Below are 19,424 nucleotides of genomic sequence, written 5' to 3'. Positions count from 1 at the left end.
GTAATCTGGTCCACTAATCATTTACTAATTCAGCAAATATGTATTAGTACTAAGGGTCCACTATATGTAAGATGTTAAGGATTCAATGTTGAAAAAACATTTGATTATTGCTTAAACAAAGCTCAATGTGTAGCAGGGGTATATCAGTCAGTTATTGCAGTATAACAAACAACTCTAACATTTTAGTAGCATGCAGCAATAAGCTTGATTTTGCTCATGCCTCTTTGGTTGGCTAGGGTGTGACTGATATTGCTGGGCTCAGTGGGGCATTCTAAATTGCAGGGTGAGTCTGGGCCTAATCCACATGACTCTTGTTCTCTTGTGCCAGAGGACTAGCTGGGCATGTGCTTCTCATGGTGATGGCAGAAGCACAAAAGGCCTCTTAAGCTCTAGATTCAGAAGTGGCACACCATCACTTCCACCCATATTCCATCAGCGAAAGCAACTCATATGGCTAAGATCAAAGTTAGGGGGTGGAGGTTGCAAAACCACACAGCAAAAGGTGCAGGCACAGGGAAGGATCAAGAATTGGGGACAATTTTTCAGTCTGTCACAGAGGAAGACAGACATTAATCCACTCGTCCCACAAAAATGTAATTATAAGCTATGACTCATTCTGTGAAGGAAAATTCCTGAGTATGATAGAGAGAACTGACCTGGTTAGAGGCACTAGGGACAAGTTTCCTGAAGAAATGATGTTTAGGATGAGAGCTCAGGGATGACAGGGAAGACATCCAGGAAGAGGAAACAGCACATGTGAAGTTCCCAGGTCAGGTAGAAGCCCATGTTCTGAGTAAGGGAGAGGGAGTGAGATGAGGTTGGAGAAGTGGGCAGAGACCATATAGAAACTCTTGTATTCATCCATTTTTGCACTGCTATAAAGAAATACCTGAAGCTGGATAATTTATAAAGCAAAGAGGTTTAATTGGCTCACAGTACTGCTGGCTGTACAGGAAGCATGGCTGGGGAGGCCTCAGAAAACTTACAATCAAGGTGGAAGGCAAAGGGGAAGCAAGCACGTCTTACAGGGCCAGATCAGGAGGAATAGAGAGAAGGAGGAGGTGCCACACACTTTTAAACAACCAGATTGTTTTGTGAGCACTCACTCACTGTCATGAGAACACCACGGAGAAATAAATCTGCTCCCATGACCCAATCACCAGTCCTACCTCCAAACAGGCATTATATTTCAAGATGAGATTTGGGCAGGGACACTAATCCAAACCATATCACCCCTGAAATCCCTGCCAAGGATTTTGATTTTGGTCCTAAGAGCAGCTCATGTCTTGGAAATAAAGAGCACTGACTCCTTGTTTGTTCCTTTGCTAGGAGCATGCCCACCCTTATCCTTGCACAGTCCTGTTCATCCTTCAGGGCACATCAGGAATATCACCTTCAGTAGCATTTTAGCTTCTCTGGTGTTATGGACTGAGTGTTTATGTCCAACGCTTATCCTTGCATAGTCCTGTTCATCCTTTAGGGTGCATCAGGAATATCACCTTCAGAAGCATTTTAGGTTCTCTGGTGTTATGGACTGAGTGTTTATTTCCCCCTCAAATTCATATGTTGAAATCCTAATGCCTAATACAATGGTATTTAGGAGGCAGGGCCTTCGAGAGTCAATTAGGTTTTGAGGATTGAGACCCCATGAATGGGAATAATGTCCTTATAAAAAGGGCTCCAGAAAGCTCTCCTGTGCCCTCTTTTCACTGTGTGAGGATAAAACAAGAAGTCATCAGTCTGCAAGCTAAAAAGGCCTCATCCCTATCTGACGTTACTAGCATCTTGATCTTGGACTTCCAACCACCAGAATTGTGATAAATAAATTTATGTTGCTTACAATCCACCAAGTCTGTCACAGTCATACCTCATTTTATTGCATGTCACTTTATTGCACTTCACAGATATCGCACTTTCTACAAACTTAAGGTTTGTGGCAACCCTTGTGAGCATCAAGCAAATCTATCAGTCCCATTTTCCCAATAGCATGTGTTCACTTTGTGTCTCTGTGTAAAATTTTGGTAATTCTTGCAATATTTCAAGATTTTTTATTAAATATATAAAATGGTGATCTATAATCAGTGATCTTTGATAAAACTGTTGTAATTGTTTTTGGGCACTGTTAACCTCACCCATATAATAAGGCAAACTTAATCAAAAAAAGTTGTGTGTGTTCTGACTCCCAGCACCCAATTATTCTCGGGTCTCTCCCCTCCTTCTCAGCTCTTCCTAATCCCTGAGACAAAAAAATATTGAAATTAGGCCAATTAATAACCTCACAATGGCCTCTAAGTGTTCAAATAAAAAAAAGAGTTGCATATCTGTCACTTCAAATCAAAAGCTAGCAATAATTAAGCTTAGAAGGCATGTCAAAAGCCAAGACAGGCCAGAATCTAGGCCTCTTGAGGCAAACAGTTAGCTAAGTTGTGAATGCAAACACAAGGCTCTTGAAGGAAATAAAAAGTTCTACTCCAGTGAGCACACAAATGATAAGAAAGTGAAACGGCGTTATTGCTGATTTGAAGAAAATTTTAGTAGTCTGGATAGAATATCAAACAGCCACAACATTCTCTTAAGCCAAAGCCTAATCCAGAGCAAGGCTCTAACTCTCTTCCACTCTACCAAGGCTGAGAGAGATGAAGAGGCTACAGAAGATAGGTTTGAAGCTAGCAGAAGTTAGTTCTTAAGGTTTAGGGAGAGAAGCCATCTCCATAACATAAAAGTGCGAGATGAAGCAGCAAGTGCTGATGGAGAAGCTGTACCAAGTTACACAGAAGCTCTAGCTAAGATCATCGATGAAGGTGGCCACACTAAACAATAGGTTTTCAATGTAGGTGAAACAGCCTTCTATTTGAAGAAGATGCCATATAAGTGACTAATAGCTAGAGAGGAGAAGTCAAGGCCTGGCTTCACAGCTTCGAAGAACAGGCTGACTTTCTTGTTAGGGGCTAATGCAGCTGGTAACTTTAAGTTGAAGCCAAAGCTCATTTATCATTCCAAAAATCCTAGGTCTCTTGAGAATTAATACTAAATCACTCTGCCTTCGCTCTTTACATGGAACAACAAAACCTGGATGACAGCATATCTGTTTACATCCAGGCTTACTGAATATTTTAAGCCCATTGTTGAGACCTACTGCTAAAAACATTCCTTTCAAAATATTACTGCTCATTGACAGGGAACTTGGTCACCCAAAAGCTCTGGTAGAAATGTACAAAGAGATTAATGCTGTTTTCATGCCTGCTTATATAGCATCTACTTTGCAGCCCATGGACCAAGATTTCCAAGTCTTATTATTTAAGAAATACATTTTATAAGACTATGGTTGTCATAGATAGTGCTCCCTCTGATGTGTCTTGGCAAAGTCAATTGAAAACCTTCTGGAAAGTATTCATCATTCTTTTTTTTTTTTTTTTTTTTTGAGACAGAGTCTCACTCTGCTGCTTAGGCTGGAGTACAGTGGCACCATCTCAACTTACTGCAACCTCCACCTCCTGAGTTCAAGCAATTCTCCAACTTCAGCCTTCTGAGTAGCTGGGATTACAGGTGTGCACCACCACAAGTGGCTAATTTTTGTATTTTTAGTAGAGACGGAGTTTCACCATGTTGGCCAGGCTGGTCTTGAACTCCCAATATCAAGTGATCTACCCTCTTTGGCCTCCCAAAGTGCTGGGATTATAGGCATGAGCCACCATGCCCGGCCAGGATTCATCATTCTAAATGACATTAAGAACACTTGTGATTCATTTGAGAAGGTCAAATATCAACTTTAGGAGGAGCTTAGAAAAAGTTGATTTCATCCCACATGGATAATTTTGAGGGGTTCAAGATTTCAGTGGAGGAAATCACTGCAGATGTGGTGAAAATAGAACTAGAGCTGGAAGTGGAGCTTGAAGAGGTGACTGAATTGCTGCAATCTCACAATAAAACTTTAGAGGATGAAAAGATGCTTGTTATACACACCAAAGAAAGTGGTTTCTTGAAATGGAATCCACTCCTGGTAAGGATGCTGTTTATGTTGTTGAGATGACAAAAAAGTATTTAGAATGTTCTATAAACTTAGTAGATAAAGCAGCTGGCAGGATTTGAGAGGACTGACTGATTTTGAAAGAAGTTCTACTGTGGGTAAAATGCTGTCAAGCAGCATCACATGCTACAGAGAAACCTTTCATGAAAGGAATAGTCAATTTATATGACAAACATCATTGTCATCTTATTTAGAAAAATTGCCACAGTCATCTCAACCTTCAGCAACTACCATCCTGATCAATCAACAGCCATCAACATTAAGGTAAGACCCTCCACCAGCAAAAGGATTACTACTCACTGAAGGCTCATATGATTGTTAGCAATTTTTAGCAATAAAACATTTTAAAATTAAGGTGTGTACATTGTTTTTTAAAGGCATAATTGAATGGCACTCTTAATAGACTGCAGTATAGTGTAAACATAGCTTTTATATGCACTGGGAAACCAAAGAACCTCGTGTGACTTACTCTATTGCAGAATTTGTTTTATTGCAGTGGCCTGGAAATGAACCGACAATATCTCTGAGGTATGCCTGTACTTTGTTGTAGCCCAAACTGACTAAAATACCTGGGCTGCTAGATGCTGTCTCTCTGGCTTTCCCTGTGCTGGATAACAATGTCTTCTGTGACCATGCTGGGTTGTCTTCATTGCAGGGCTGTGTGCTTTTGGAAGGCTGAGATTACTCTTATTCTTCTCTGCCTCTCCGGTGGCTGGCAACAGACTTTGGCCCAGATCAGTCGTGCAGGAAATGGTTATTGTTTTGAAAATTAAATAAGATAATGAATGCAGAAGTGCTTTGTAAAATATGAAGGATCACCACGTTATTACCGTTCATGTCATCTAAATGCTGCTGTTGCTGTCTTCCCTGGTGGGAGGAGTGATCTCACTTATAAGAGGGGGTCTAGCATGGTGGGTGACAGAGAGTAGCAAACTAAAGCCCTCTCTGGGGCCAGGGAGGTAAAACAAATGAATAAACCAGGGCTGGTGTAAAGCAATTAGGAGTGGTGGGGAGTGGGGCAAACTGTAGTAGAGCAGCTTCTATTCAGCTCCAGCCAATTACATCTAGGCAGGAATGTGGGCTGTAAGCTAACAGATCTGATTATTTTCAAGAGAAGCTAAAAATTCAGATTGTACTTGGGGCAATAGACATTCTTAAACATGGCAATTTAATTAAAATTAAAAAAACCCACTATATAGGTCAAACGGAACATAGCTAGTGGCCATTTAGGCCTATGGTCTTGGGTTTGTGACCTCTGGAGTTAATAGAATGTGCCTTGTAGCTAGACAAAGGCAGGTCTAAATCCCAGCTTATTTTCTTACCTGCTTTGTTACATCGGGAAGACAACCTGAGTTCTCTGATCTTCAGTTTCCTCTTTTCCAAGATGGAGACAATGATAGGATATACTTCACAGGGTTGCAGTGAAATGTATTTAATATAGGACCTGATATATCATAAGCACTCCATAATGATCCACAGTAATCACTCAATAATGATGTACAGTAAGCACTCAATAAGCCCTCAGAATATCACTGTCACTGCCGATTATTGCTACTGTTACCTCCCACCAGGCAGCTTGGAGTATGGGTTTTGGGGCAGGAACAGTCCTGTGCAGCTGGGGAAGAGAAGTTGGTGGTTGTGGTTAAGTTGACTTAAAATTCACTGAAGGTTTTGGCACTGAGAATGAATGCCATTGGTAATGGCCATCTTAGAGGCTAAGGGAGAATAACATGAGAAGGGATCCCTGGTCAGGTGAATGAATGACCTGCCCTATCTGGAAGATCCAGGCAGCTGCTGAACAGCTGTGCAGGCCACTCATTAATTCACTCATTCATTATTTCCTGAGTCCCTGATAGATGCTACCTTGTAAGTAAAGTGCTAGGGTACCAACAGGAGCAAGAACAGTTCCTTCCCTAAAGAGCTCTCATCTAGGCAAAGAGTGGGGTAAGAGAATGACAAAAAAGCAATATGGTCATCATATGCCTGCACCATTTACCAACTGTATGATGTTGGGCAAGCTACTTGATCTTTATTAATATCATGTTTTCTAATCTGCATAATGGGGATCATTGAATCACTGGTCCATGGGTTTGTCGTGAGGAATTACTGGGTTAAAACAAACAAAAGTGCTTAGAGGTCCAGGGACAGTGTCCTAGAGGGATTGACAATTGAGCTGATGTCTTTTTTTTTTTTTAATATCTATATATTATATTGAATTTTAAGTTCTGGAGTACATGTAAAGAACATGCTGGATTTTTGCATAGGCACATACATGGCAATGTGGTTTGCTGCCTCCATCCCCATCGCCTATATCTGGCATTTCTCCCCATGTTACCCCTCCCCAACTCCCTACTCCCCACTGTCCCTCCCCTAGACCCCTCTACAAACCTGTGGGTGATGACTCCCTCCCTGTGGCCATGTGTTCTCATTGTTCAACACCGGCCTATGAGTGAGAACATGTGGTGTTTGATTTTCTGTTCTTGTGGCAGTTTGCTGAGAATGATGGTTTCCAGGTTCATCCATGTCCCTACAAATTACACTAACTCATTGTTTTTTATGGCTGCATAGTATTCCATGGCATACTTTCTCTGTCCAGCCTATCATCGATGGGCACTCGGGTTGGTTCCAAGTCTTTGCTATTGTAAACAGTGCTGCAATGAACATATGTGTGCAGGTGTCCTTATAATAGAACAATTTGTAATCCTTTGGATATATACCCAGGAATGGGATTGCTGGGTCAAGTGGAATTTCTATTTCTAGGTCTTTGAGGAATCACCACACTGTCTTCCACAATGATTGAACTAATTTACACTCCCACCAACAGTGTAAAAGTGTTCCTATTTCTCCACATCCTCTCCAACATCTGTTGTCTCCAGATTTTTTAATGATCGTCATTCTAACTGGCATGAGATGGTATCTCAATGTAGTTTTGATTTGCATTTCCCTAATGACCAGTGATGATGAGCATTTTTTCATATGTTTGTTGGCTGCATATTTCTCTTCTTTTGAAAAGTGTCTGTTCATGTCCTTTGCCCACTTTTGAATGGGTTTGTTTGATTTTTTCTGTTTTAGTTCTTTGTAGATTCTGGATATAAGTCCTTTGTCAGATTGGTAGATTGCAAAATTTTTTTCCCATTCTGTTGGTTGCTGGTTCACTCTAATCATTGCTTCTTTTGCTGTGCAGAAGCTCTGGAGTTTAATTAGATCCCATTTGTCTGTTTTGGCTTTTGTTGCCAGTGCTTTTGGTGTTTTAGTCATGAAGTCCTTGCCTATGCCTATGTCCTAAATGCTTTTACCTAGATTTTCTTCTAATGTTTTTATGGTGTTATGTCTTATGTTTAAGTTGTTAATCCATCTGGAGTTAATTTTAGTGTAAGGTGTCAGGAAGGGATCCAGTTTCTGCTTTCTGCACATGACTAGCCAGTTTTCCCAACACCATTTTTTAAAAAGGGAATCCTTTCTCCATTGCTTGTTTTTGTCATGTTTGTCAAAGATCAGATGGTTGTGGATGTGTGGCGTTGCCTCCGAGGCCTCTGTTCTGTTCCATTGGTCTATATCTCTGTTTTGGTACCAGTACCATGCTGTTTTGATTACTGTAGCCTTGTAGCATAATTTGAAGTCAGGTAGCGTGATGCCTCCAGCTTTGTTCTTTTTGCTTAGAATTGACTTGGCTATGTGGGCTCTCTTTTGGTTCCATATGAACATTAAAGTGGTTTTTTTCCAGTTCTGTGAAGAAGGCCATTTGTAGCTTGATGGGGATAGCATTGAATCTGTAAATTACTTTGGGCAGTGTGGCCATTTTTACGATATTGATTCTTCCTAATCATGAGCATGGAATGTTTCTCCATCTGTTTGTGTCCTCTCTTATTTTCTTGAGCATTGGTTTGTAGTTCTCCTTGAAGAGGTCCTTTACATCCTTTGTCAGTTGTATTCCTAGGTATTTTATTCTCTTTGTAGCAATTGTGAATGGCAGTTTGTTCTTGATTTGGCTCTCTTTAAGTCTGTTATTGGTGTATAGGAATGCTTGTGACTTTTGCACAATGATTTTGTATCCTGAGACTTTGCTGAAGTTGCTTATCAGTTTAAGGAGATTTTGGGCTGAGATGATAGGGTCTTCTAAATTTACAATCATGTCATCTGCAATTACAGAAAATTTGACTTCCTCCTTTCCTAATTGAATACATTTATTTGTTTTTCTTGCCTGACTGCTCTGGCTAGAACTTCCAATACTATATTGAATAGGAGTCATGAGAGAGGGCATCCTTGTCTAGTGCCAGATTTCAAAGGGAATACTTCCAGTTTTTGCCCCTTTAGTATTGGCTGTGGGTTTGTCATAAATAGCTTTTATTATTTTGAGATACATTCCATCAATACCTAGTTTCTTGAGAGTTTTTAGCATAAAGGGCTGTTGAATTTTGTCGAAGGCCTTCTGTGCATCTATTGAGATAATCACATGGTTTTTGTCTTTGCTTCTGTTTATGTGGTGAATTTGATCGTGATGGATAAGCTTTTTGATGTGCTGTTGCAATTTGTTTTCCAGTATTTTACTGAAGATTTTTGCATCTATGGTCATCATGGATATTGGCCTGAAGTTTTCTTTTCTTGTTGAGTCTCTGCCAGGTTTTGGTATCAGGATGATGTTGGTCTCATAAAATGATTTGGGAAGGATTCCCTCTTTTTGGATTGCTTGGAATAGTTTCAGAAGGTGTGGTACCAGTTCCTCTTTGTATGTCTAGTAGAATTCAGCTGTGAACCCATCTGGACCTGGACTTTTTTTGGGTGGTAGGCTCTTAATTGCTGCCTCAACTTCAGCCCTTGTTATTGGTCTATTCAGGGTTTCAACTTCTTCCTGGTTTAGGATTGGGAGGGTGCAAGTGTCCAGGAATTTATCCATTTCTTCCAGGCTTACTGGTTTATGTGCATAAAGTTGTTTGTAATAATCTCTGATGGTGGTTTGTATTTCTGTGGAATCTGTGGTAATATCCCCTTTATCATTTTTTATTGCATCTATTTGAATCTTCTCTCTTTTCTTTTTTATTAATCTGGCTAGTTGTCTGTCTATTTTGTTGATCTTTTAAAAAAAAACCAGCTCCTGGATTTATTGATTTTTTGAAGGATTTTTTTGTGTCTCTGTCTCCTTCAGTTCTGCTCTGATCTTACTTATTTCTTGTCTTCTGCCAACTTTTGAGTTTTGTTGATCTTGCTCCTCTAGCTCTTTCAATTTTGATGATAGGGTGTCAATTTTAGACCTTTCCTTGTTTCTCATATGGGCATTTATTGCCATAAATTGTCCTGTAGACACTGCTTTAAATGTTTCCCAGAGATTCTGGTACATTGTGTCTTCGTTCTCATTGGTTTTGAAGAATATCTTTATTTCTGCCTTCATTTCACTGTTTATCCAGTCAAGATTCAAGGGCCAGTTGTTCAGTTTCCATGAAGTTGTGTGGTTCTGAGTTAGTTTCTGAATTCTGAGTTCTAATTTGATTCCACTGTGGTCTGAGAGGTTGTTTGTTATGATTTCTGTTCTTTTGCATTTGCTGAGGAGTGATTTATTTCCAATTATGTGGCCAATTTTAGAGTAGGTGTGATGTGGTGTTGAGAAGAATGTATATTCTGTGTATTTGGGGTGGAGAGTTCTGTAAATGTCAATTAGGTTTGCTTGGTCCAGGTTTGAGTTCAAGTCCTGGATATTCTTGTTAATTTTCTGTCCCGTTGATCTGTCTAATATTGACAGCGGAATGTTAAAGTCTCCCACCATTATTGTGTGGGAGGCTAAGTCTCTTTATAGGTCATTAAGAACTTGCTTTATGTATCTGGATGCTCCTGTATTGGGTGCGTATATATTTAGGATTGCTAGCTCTTCTTGTTGCATTGATTCTTTTACCATTATGTAATGCCCTTTTTGTCTCTTTTGACCTTTTTTGGTTTGAATTCCATTTTATCAGAGATTAGGATTTCAACTCCTGCTTTCTTTTGCTCTCCATTTGCTTGGTAAATCTTCCTCCACCCTATTATTTTGAGCCTGTGTGTATCCTTGCATATGAGATGTATTTCCTGGATATGGCACATTGGTGGGTTTTGACTTTTTATCTAATTTGCCAGTCTGTGTCTTTTGATTGGGGCATTTAGTCCATTTTCATTAAGGGTTAATATTGTTATGTGTGAATTGGATCCTGCCATTTTGATACTAGCTGGATGTTTTGCCCATTAGTTGATGCAGTTTCTTCATTGTGTCAATGCTCTTTACGATTTGGTATGCTTTTGGAGTCACTGGTACTGGTTGTTCCTTTCTATGTTTAGTGCTTCTTTCAGGAGCTCTTGTAAAGCAGGCCTGGTGGTGATGAAATCTCTGAGTAATTGCTTGTTCGTAAAGGATTTTATTTCTCCTTCACTTATGAAGCTTAGTTTGGCTGGATATGAAATTCTAAGTTGAAAGTTCTTTTCTTTAAGGATGTTGAATATTGGCCCACACTCTCTTCTGGATTGTAAGGTGTTTGCAGAGAGATCTGCTATGAGTTTGATGGGCTTCCCTTTGTGGGTAACCCGACCTTTCTTTCTGGCTGCCCTTAGCATTTTTTTCTTCATTTCAACCCTGGTGAATCTGATGATTATGTGCCTTGGGGTGCTTTTCTTCAAGAATATCTTTGTGGTATTCTCTGTATTTTCTGGACTTGAATATTGGTCTGCCTTGCTAGGTTGGGGAAGTTCTACTGAATAATATCCTGAAGAGTGTTTTCCAGTTTGGGTTCATTCTCTCCATCATATTCAGGTACACCTAACAAATGTAGATTAGGTCTTTTCACATAATCCCATATTTCTTGGAGGCTTTTTTCATTTCTTTTTACTCTTCTTTCTCTAATCTTGCCTTCTTATCTTATTTCTTTGAGTTGATCTTCAATCTCTGATATCCTTTCTTCTGCTTGGTATATTCAGCTACTGAAACTTGTGTATGCCTCACAAAGTTCTCATATTGTGTTTTTCAGCTCCAACAATACACTTATATTCCTCTCTAAGCTGCTTATTCTCATTAGCATTTTGTCAAACCTTTTTTCAAGCTTAGTTTCTTTGCATTGTGTTAGAACATGTTCTTTTAGCTCAGAGAAGCTTGTTATTACCCACCTTCTGAAGCCTGTTTCTGTCAATTCATCAGACTCATTCTCCATCCAGCCTCGTTCCCTTGCTGGTAAGGAGTTGTGATCACTTGGAGGAGGAGAGGTGTTCTGGTTTTGGGTGTTTTCATCCTTTTTGCACTGGTTTCTTCCCATCTTCATGGATTTATCTACCTGTGGTCTTTGTAGTTGGTGACTTTCAGATGGGGTCTCTGGACATCCTTTTTGTTGATGATGAAGTTATTTCTTTCTGTTTCTTAGTTTTCCTTCTAACAGTCAGGCCCCTTCTGCTGTAGGACTGCTGGAGGTTCACTCCAGACCCTGCTTGCCTGGGGATCACCTGCAGTGGCTGCAGAATAGTAAGAGTTGCTGTCAGTTTCTTCTCCTATTATCTTTGTTCCAGAAGGATGCCCATCAGATGTCAGCCTGAGCTCTCCTTTATGAGGTGTCTGTGCATATACAGGGGTTGGGGAGCTGCTTGAGGAGATAGTCTGTCCCTTATAGGAGCTCAAGTGCTGAGCTGTGAGCTCCATTGGTCCATTCAGAGCTGCTGGGCAGGTACATTTAAGTCTGCTGCAGCAGAACTCATAACAGCCTTTTTTTCCTGGGTATTCTGTCCTGGGAAGGTGGAGCTTTATTTATAAGTTCCTGTCATTCTGCTACCTTTTTTTCAGAGATTCCCTGCCCAGCGAGGAGGTAGACTAGTCACAGTCTGCCAGCAGAGGTGTTGCTGAACGGCTGAGGGCTCTGCCCAGCTGCTGTGTGAACTTCCTTCCAGTTTTGTTCATAGGGGTATATAGTTAGAACTGCTCAGTAATGGTGGTCTGCCTCAGTAATGGTGGACTGTCTCTGTAATGATGGACTGCCTCGGTAATGGCAGACTGCCTCGGTAATGGTGGACTGCCGCAGTAATGGCAGACTGCCTTGGTAGTGGTGGACTGCCTCAGTAATGGTGGACGCCCTTCCCTCTACAGAGCTGGACTGTCCCGGGTCCAGCCGTGCTTGCTGTGAAACTCTCAATCCAGAGCATTTCAGATTGCTGGTCTTTGTGGGGATAGGATTGGTAGAGCCAGATCACCTGGCTTCCTGTTTCAGCCCCCTTTTTTTTCAGTTGAATGGGCGACTCTGTCTCCCAGGTGTTCCAGTTGCCAGTTGAAACAGCACCTGGATTTGTGTTGAGTTTTTGTGTGGAGAACTGCTGCACCAGCTGAAACAGCCACAATGGAGACTTGTGGTGCTTTTTCACCCGGGAATCTCCTGGTCTGTGGGCAGTAAAAATTCATTTGGAAATGCAGTGATCACTCACTCTGTGTTTTCACTGGGAATTGCACTCCAGAGCTGTTCCTATTTGGCCACCTTGGATCATCGAATTTTTTCTTTCTTTAAATGAGGGAAAGTAAGCTCCCAGGAACTCACAGCTCTCTGCTTGAGCACAGAAGACAGCCCCAGTAGCCCAAGGGTAATCCTTGAAAGAGGAGGTTCAGGCACAGGCCATCTTAGTTAGAAGCACATCCAATCTGGGGGTGCAGATATAAAAAATGAACCTGTGGGAATTTGGATGGAGCTCCAACAGTGTCAGCTTCAGCTGAAAGGCAGCAAGCATGATTCTGAACAGCAAGCATGGTTCTGAACACCTATTATATGCCAGAGAACAGTGAAAGGTATTTGCTGGAAGTTGGTGCAATGATTCTGAAGAGGTGGAAAGACCACTGAAGTGTCAGGCTTAAGATATCAGTTTGATTCCACACAGCCACGTACTTCTTTGAGCAATGCTAATAATAATCACAGCAGCCAGTGTTTATTGAGTACATACTGCTACGAACTGAATTTCATCCCCCTCAAATTTATGTGTTGAAGTCCCAACCCCCAATGTGACTATAACTGGAGATGGGGTCTTTAGGAGGTAATATGGTTTAAATGAGGTCATAAGATTGGGGCCCTGATCTGATAGGATTTGTGTTCTTATAATAACAGACACTAGAGACCTCATTCTATCTCTCTACCATGTTAGGACACAGTGAGAAGCAGCTATGTGCAAGCTGGGAAGAGAGATCTCGCAGGAACTGAACCTTGCTGTAACCTTGATCTTGGAGTTTCCAAGATCAAATTTCCTCCTTTCCTCCCTCCCTCCCTTCCTTTCTTCCATCCTTCCTTCCCTTTCCACTTTCTCCTTTCCTTCCTTCCTTCCTTCCTTCCTTCCTTCCTTCCTTCCTTCCTTCCTTCCTTCCTTCCTCTCTCTCTTTCTTTCTTCCTCCCTCCCTCCCTCCCTCCCTCCCTCCCTCCCTCCCTCCCTTCCTTCCTTCCTTCCTTCCTTCCTCCCTCCCTCCCTTCCTTCTTCCTCTCTTTTCTTTTTTTCTCTCTTACTTGCTTTGGAGACAGATTCTTACCACATTGCCTGGGCTGGCCTTGAATTCTTAAGCTCAGGACTACAGGCATATACCTCGGCATGTAATTTACATTTGTTTTTGAATTGAATTCCCTGAACACACCAGGAAGGAGAAGAGGGCACTAAAGTTTATAGAATTAGGTAATTTGTTCAAGAACACAGGACTCTAACACAGTGGTAGAACTAGAATTCAGACCTAGGGTATTCTAAATCCCTGTTCTATAAAATTGCAAGACAGGTTGCACAGCTAGTAAAGGGTGTGGCCACTTTCAGAGCCATGGCAGTCGTCTGCTTCTCAAAGTCTTCTCCTTATCTATAAAGGGGATGGTGTCTCCCTCCATCCTTTCTTCTCAAAGGAATCAGGAAAGTGCCTTGCTATTGAGAAGGGTTATGTCTAGTGATTTGGGGCTGCCTTTCCAAGCCACACAGTAGACCCCTCATAAGCCTCCTTGGAAGAGCTTCATTATGTCTGTCCTTCGTGCTTGTAGAATCTCAAGGAGAAAAGCTGTTTCCTCATATCCTCTTTCTTGCTGTCTCTCAGTGTTTCAGAAGAAAATAATTTCCTCCCCAACGTTCCAACTAGATGAGCATATGAAGCCCTGAACAGAAGATTATTAAGGAAGCCCATAGTCTGCCTTCCAGTCTGCAATCTAATTAGCTGAAAGAGGCCCCTTCAAGTCAGCCCCAGAGAAATCTTGTAAGGCCTAAAAAGCTGTCTAATGAGAGAAGACAGCCCATCGAAGAAGAGGGAGAAGCCTATGTTTGTGTATCTGTGGGAGGGAGGAGAGACTCTGGCTCCTGTGTGTACCTCCATAATCACTTCCACAGCTACCTTCAGCCAGAAAACTAAAAAATGTATTCACAGAGCTCTCAGTAAACACAGCCTGGGTGGTTGTCACCCTGCAGCCTGGCACAGAGGACACCTCCTAGGGTTTTTCAGAAAGAGGAAGATTGGTTTTATTTGGAGCTACTGCAAGCCCCAGGTAGCCAGCCTCTTCTCACCACTATAATAGACCATAGAGGAAAAAACAGACTAAAAATAGTCTGTGATTGTGTTGGGGAGGGATTTCATATTCAGAGAGCCACAAGTGCCTGGTTAGAAGGATGGGAGGTAGCAGGTGGTGCCAGTCAAGTATCCAGGGAGTCACTGCTTCAAGAACAGCAGGAAACAGGGCCTGCCCTTTGGGACTTAACAACTCTGCCATTCATATTCAGTCACCCACCCATTCATTCATTCAGCAAATACAGGTTGAGAGCCTACTATGAGGTAGGCATTGTACTAGATGCTGGGACATGGAAGTGAAAATACTAAGTGATTTACCACTCCCACGAAGCTTCTATTGTTGGGCCACAGACAGACAGCACACATTAAAAAATTAACAGGATAATTATAGAAAGTGAGAAGTGTGCTATGGAAGAAAATAAAAGGGGGGCAACTAGCTCTACAGGGCCCCTCCAACTCCAAGTTCCCAGTGGGATCAGTGGAGGCCTTCATTGTGATGTGTCTCAGCTGAACTCCTCCCTCTGCTTGGTTCTGCTTCCTTCACTCCTCTGTAGGCACTAGTCCCAAGGGCAGTCCCTAGAAATTTCCTGCAAACAGCTCTCTATCTCAGAGTATGGGTTCCAGAGAACACAACCTAAGGCAGTGAGTGATGGAAGGAGAATCACTTCATACAGTGTTGCTAGTGAAGGCCTGACAGAGACTGATATTGGGGACTGAATGATGGGGAGGACCAAGCTTTGAGAATATACGTGGAGAAAGTCTCTTAGGAATAGGGGATGACTGAGATGGGAACAAGCTTGGTGTATTAAAGGAATAGAAAGATAGCCCATGCAGTTCGAGCACAGTGATGCTCGAGGAAAGAGGAGTGAAAGGGGAGAGGGCAGCGGAGCCAGGTTTTGCAGGAACCCATAGGTTGCACTGAGGAGTTTGCATTTTATTCTAAGGGTGGAAAGTCATTGGAGAGGGTCAAGCACAGGAATGAAATGATCCAATTTACATTTTAAAAAGATCGCTCTGGCTACTGTGAATTCAATTTCATTAGGAAGACAAGACTACCTGATTAGGAATATTAGACAATAACCCCAAAGCTATATAATTCTGGACCTATAATGGGCACTGACTAAGGCTCATTGGCATGAGTATATCTCATATTCATTGAATGTATACTTAGCAAATATAATAGTTGAACACCTATTATATGCCAGACACTGTACTAGGCTCTGGGATACAGCAAATAAATGAGATAAATAATATCCTGAACCATCATAGAGCTTGCATTCATAGTGAGAAGACTGTAATAATAAAGTGCTCAGTTGGGTTGCATAGACTTAAAGCAGGTCATTGGGAATGAAATACAAGGGAAGGGCTTTCTGAAGAAAATGGGACTTGGAACAGGTAGGAATATGTAGGGAGCAGCCATTGCAGATAGAAAAAAACCTACAAGAACAGTCCTAGCGTAGCAGTGGTGAGCATGGTCACAGTGTCAACAATTACCATCTATCGAGTACCTATTATGTGCCAGACATTGTGCTCAGAGTTTTGCATCTTTTAAATTGTGTAATCTTCAGAGATATCACATAAAGCAAGCATTATTTTTCTCCTATTTTATGGATGATGAAACCGAGGTTCACAGAAATATCTTATTCAGGCTCACACATATAGAAAGAGGGGGATCTGGATTTCATCCCATGCCTGTCTGACTCAGATTGAATCCTATGTCCTGAATTCCCGCACTACAGTGACATTCCAATAGGTGGGGTGCACCATGGACAACGTCTTGATTGGCTAGAAGTGGCGCTGAGGTGTCCAACTCAGGTTCCTATCCTTTTCCAGGACAAGTTCTGTGCCGAGACTTGCACGTCTGCTGTTGTGTGGACACAGCTCTTGGTTCTTCACTTTTCTGCCTGTGACTTTCTTTATCTCTTTCCTACATCTCATTTGGCAGAGATTGCTAAATGGTTGCCAATATCAGGTTCTAGTTTTTATGACACACGGTTTAATATATTTCTTAACATCCTTTACAGTTATATATGGCAGATGACTGAATTCTGGCTAATGCAGCCTGAGTGGAAACTAATGTAGGGCACTTCCAGGTCTGGTCCTTAAAAATCTCCCACTTACGCTTGTTTCTCTTCCTGTCCATCTTGGAAGACATTCATTGAAGATGTCAGAGCCACTCTTAACTTGTGTCTTTGAGTAACTGTGTGGGCAAGAGATCACTCACCAACCTGGACCTACCTTGGGCTATTATGTGAGAAAGAGATACAATCTATTGTTTTCAACCATTACATAATTGGTTCTGTTTGTTACTGCAGCCCAACCTACACTAACTCATACACCTACTTTCTGTCATGACTTCTGAGGATCCAACTCTCCTTTAAAATATAATTCCAGCCTTTGTTTAGGATTTCTGAAAGAGAAAATGGTAATTTGGACCATTCCAAAAAAATTTCGCTAAACCAAGGAAGCTATAGATAAAAATCAAAGAGTGAGTGAATGAAAACTTTATGTTTTCTGTAGTCATAGCAATAATATGATAAGTGACAGAATTTTTTAAAAAGGAAGGAATACAGAGAATCATTCCACCCACTCAGGAAGGTGCTGGGGTGTGTGGCAGCAACAGCAGAGGTGAAGGGATGGCAGAGGTGAGGATATCCTCTTGTGGTAGCTCCTCATGGGTTTCTGTCTTGAAGGTTTCTTTCTCTTCCTTAACTTTGTGTTCACCAGGAGAAAAAGCAAGGGTGGGAGGCCAATAAAGAGAAGACAAGAGTACATAGCTCTGCGTGATATGTCAGACTGGGGTGGGTGTGAAGGGAACAGCTCTCTTGCAATTATCTCAGAAGTACGGGCCTCCCTGAGGACTGTATGAGTTTCTGGACACTTCAGGAGTCCTCAGCTAGTGACATGGTCTACATGGATCAACTCATAAATGACTTGGAGGTCCAACTTAATTCAGAAGGTGGCTCAACGCAGCTATTCAAGACAGTCACTGGCCCTGTTCAGAGCAGAGAGCCCCCTGAGACTGAAGCAGAAATGATATGACTTCTCCAGCATTCCTGGATGCCCACCCCATGGAGAACCCAGCACTGTTTAATGACATCAAGTTTGAGCCCCCAGAAGAACTTCCGGCGAGTGATTTCAGCCTGTCCCCAGTAGACCCAGTTGACTTCTCCTTTCACAAGCCTAAGGCTCCTCTCCAGACTGCTAGCATGTTGCAAGCTCCAGTACATCCTCCCAAGCCACAGTTTGTTCTCCAAACCTTTGTAGTGTTCAATTCAACATCTGACATGAGCACTTCAGCAAATATTCCTACTATTCTAACCCCAGGCTCTATCCTGACACCTTCTCAGGGCACTGGTGTCTAGAAGATCTTACATTCACAGAATCCCCTCAGTCTGTCTTTTAAGTAAGATAGGTGACCTGAACCCATCCCAGTGGTAGTTCAGTCTCTGCCCATGGGGTATATTACTTTGCCTGCAAATGAGGGCCCTGTAGCCATTACAGTCCCACTCATTGGAGGAGATGGTACAAATGCTGGATCAGTGAAAGTTGTCCCAACCTCCATGTCTCCACTGGAGATTCCAAGTGACAGTGAGGAGAGTGCAATTGAGAGTGGATCCTCAGCCTCACAGAGTCTGCAGGGACTACAGCAAGAACCAGCAGCAATGGCCCAAATTCAGGGAGAAGAGTCACTTGACTTGAGGAGAAGACAGATGCACCAATGTGACTTTGCAGGATGCAGCAAAGTGTACTCTAAATGCTCTCACCCAAAAGCTCACCACAGAATTCATATAGGAGAGAAGCCTTGTAAATGCACTTGTGATGGCTGCTCCTGGAAATTTGCTCGCTCCGATGAGCTCACTCGCCATTTCCGCAAGCACACAGGCATCAAGCCTTTCCGGTGCACAGACTGCAACCGCAGCTTTTCTCGTTCTGACCACCTGTCTCTGCATCGCCGTCGCCATGACACCATGTGAGCTGCACAAGTCGCGCTAGAGAAGCTGTGCTCATATCTTTCCTGTTTGTTTGCTGAGGTCAGGACAGTTTTTTCCTCTTTGACTTCAGCTTGCATCTGAAATGGAGTTGAAGCAGCCCACTGAGCCAAGTTGAGGAGACTGGAGGGAAAGATAGCTGGTCTCCCGTGGGGTTCTTCATATTCCACCTTCACCTCTCCACTGTCCAGACCTTTTTTTTCCACCTCCACATGCTTTGAATTCCAGCGTGGCACCCATGGCTGCCCTCACAGACCCCTTGCTCTGAAATAGGACACTTTTCCTGCAGTAACAAAACAGGAATCAAACTCAAGGCTGTGAACAAACATATGCCACTTTTTTTTCCTATTTTTCTTTTGTTTTCTAGAATGCTTATCTATATGTTTTTTAAATAAGTACCTACAGGTTGTTTGATAGTGTCCTAAATGACTTTTTTCAAGTTTCTAGATGAAAGGAGTGTAACAATGTAATTGATTGGTAAGATTTACAGGGATTCAGTTCCTGAGTATGAGGCATATTCCCAGTCAATAAACCTAGTCCCAAACCAAACTCAAAAGTTTAAATAAATTGAATCCTATTTCTTCTTAAAGTTTGGTTTTCAAAAATCAGGGAGAAATAGAGACAGAGAAAGAGAGAGAAATAAAGAGAGGAGGAGATAGAAATATGAAAAAGCAGATAGCAAAGAAGAGAAAATAAAGAAAAGAGAGGAAACAACAGAGAAGATATAGAGAAGAAAAAGCCTATGCAAAAAAGGACTGAAGGAGCAAAATTAAAATCGAGTCACTCCACAGTTCTAGAAGATAAGGCTCCCAGGAACCTGGCATGATCTCCCAGGAAGTCATCACACACAGCCTCTGAGATAAAAAGGTGCTTCTTTCACGGTCTGGGACCAGGTGCATTAGGCCTA

General features: G+C 42.0%; 1 pseudogene; it reads left to right on the top strand.

Annotated features, from left to right (window-relative positions):
- Positions 1–17,429: 17,429 nt before the first annotated feature.
- Positions 17,430–18,637, top strand: LOC108305426 (annotated as a pseudogene).
- The last annotated feature ends 787 nt before the right edge of the window (positions 18,638–19,424 follow it).

The sequence above is a fragment of the Cebus imitator genome, unplaced genomic scaffold (genome assembly GCF_001604975.1).
Source record: "Cebus imitator isolate Cc_AM_T3 unplaced genomic scaffold, Cebus_imitator-1.0 Scaffold63, whole genome shotgun sequence".
Taxonomy (NCBI): domain Eukaryota; kingdom Metazoa; phylum Chordata; class Mammalia; order Primates; family Cebidae; genus Cebus; species Cebus imitator.
This window is presented reverse-complemented; position numbering and strand designations above follow the sequence as displayed.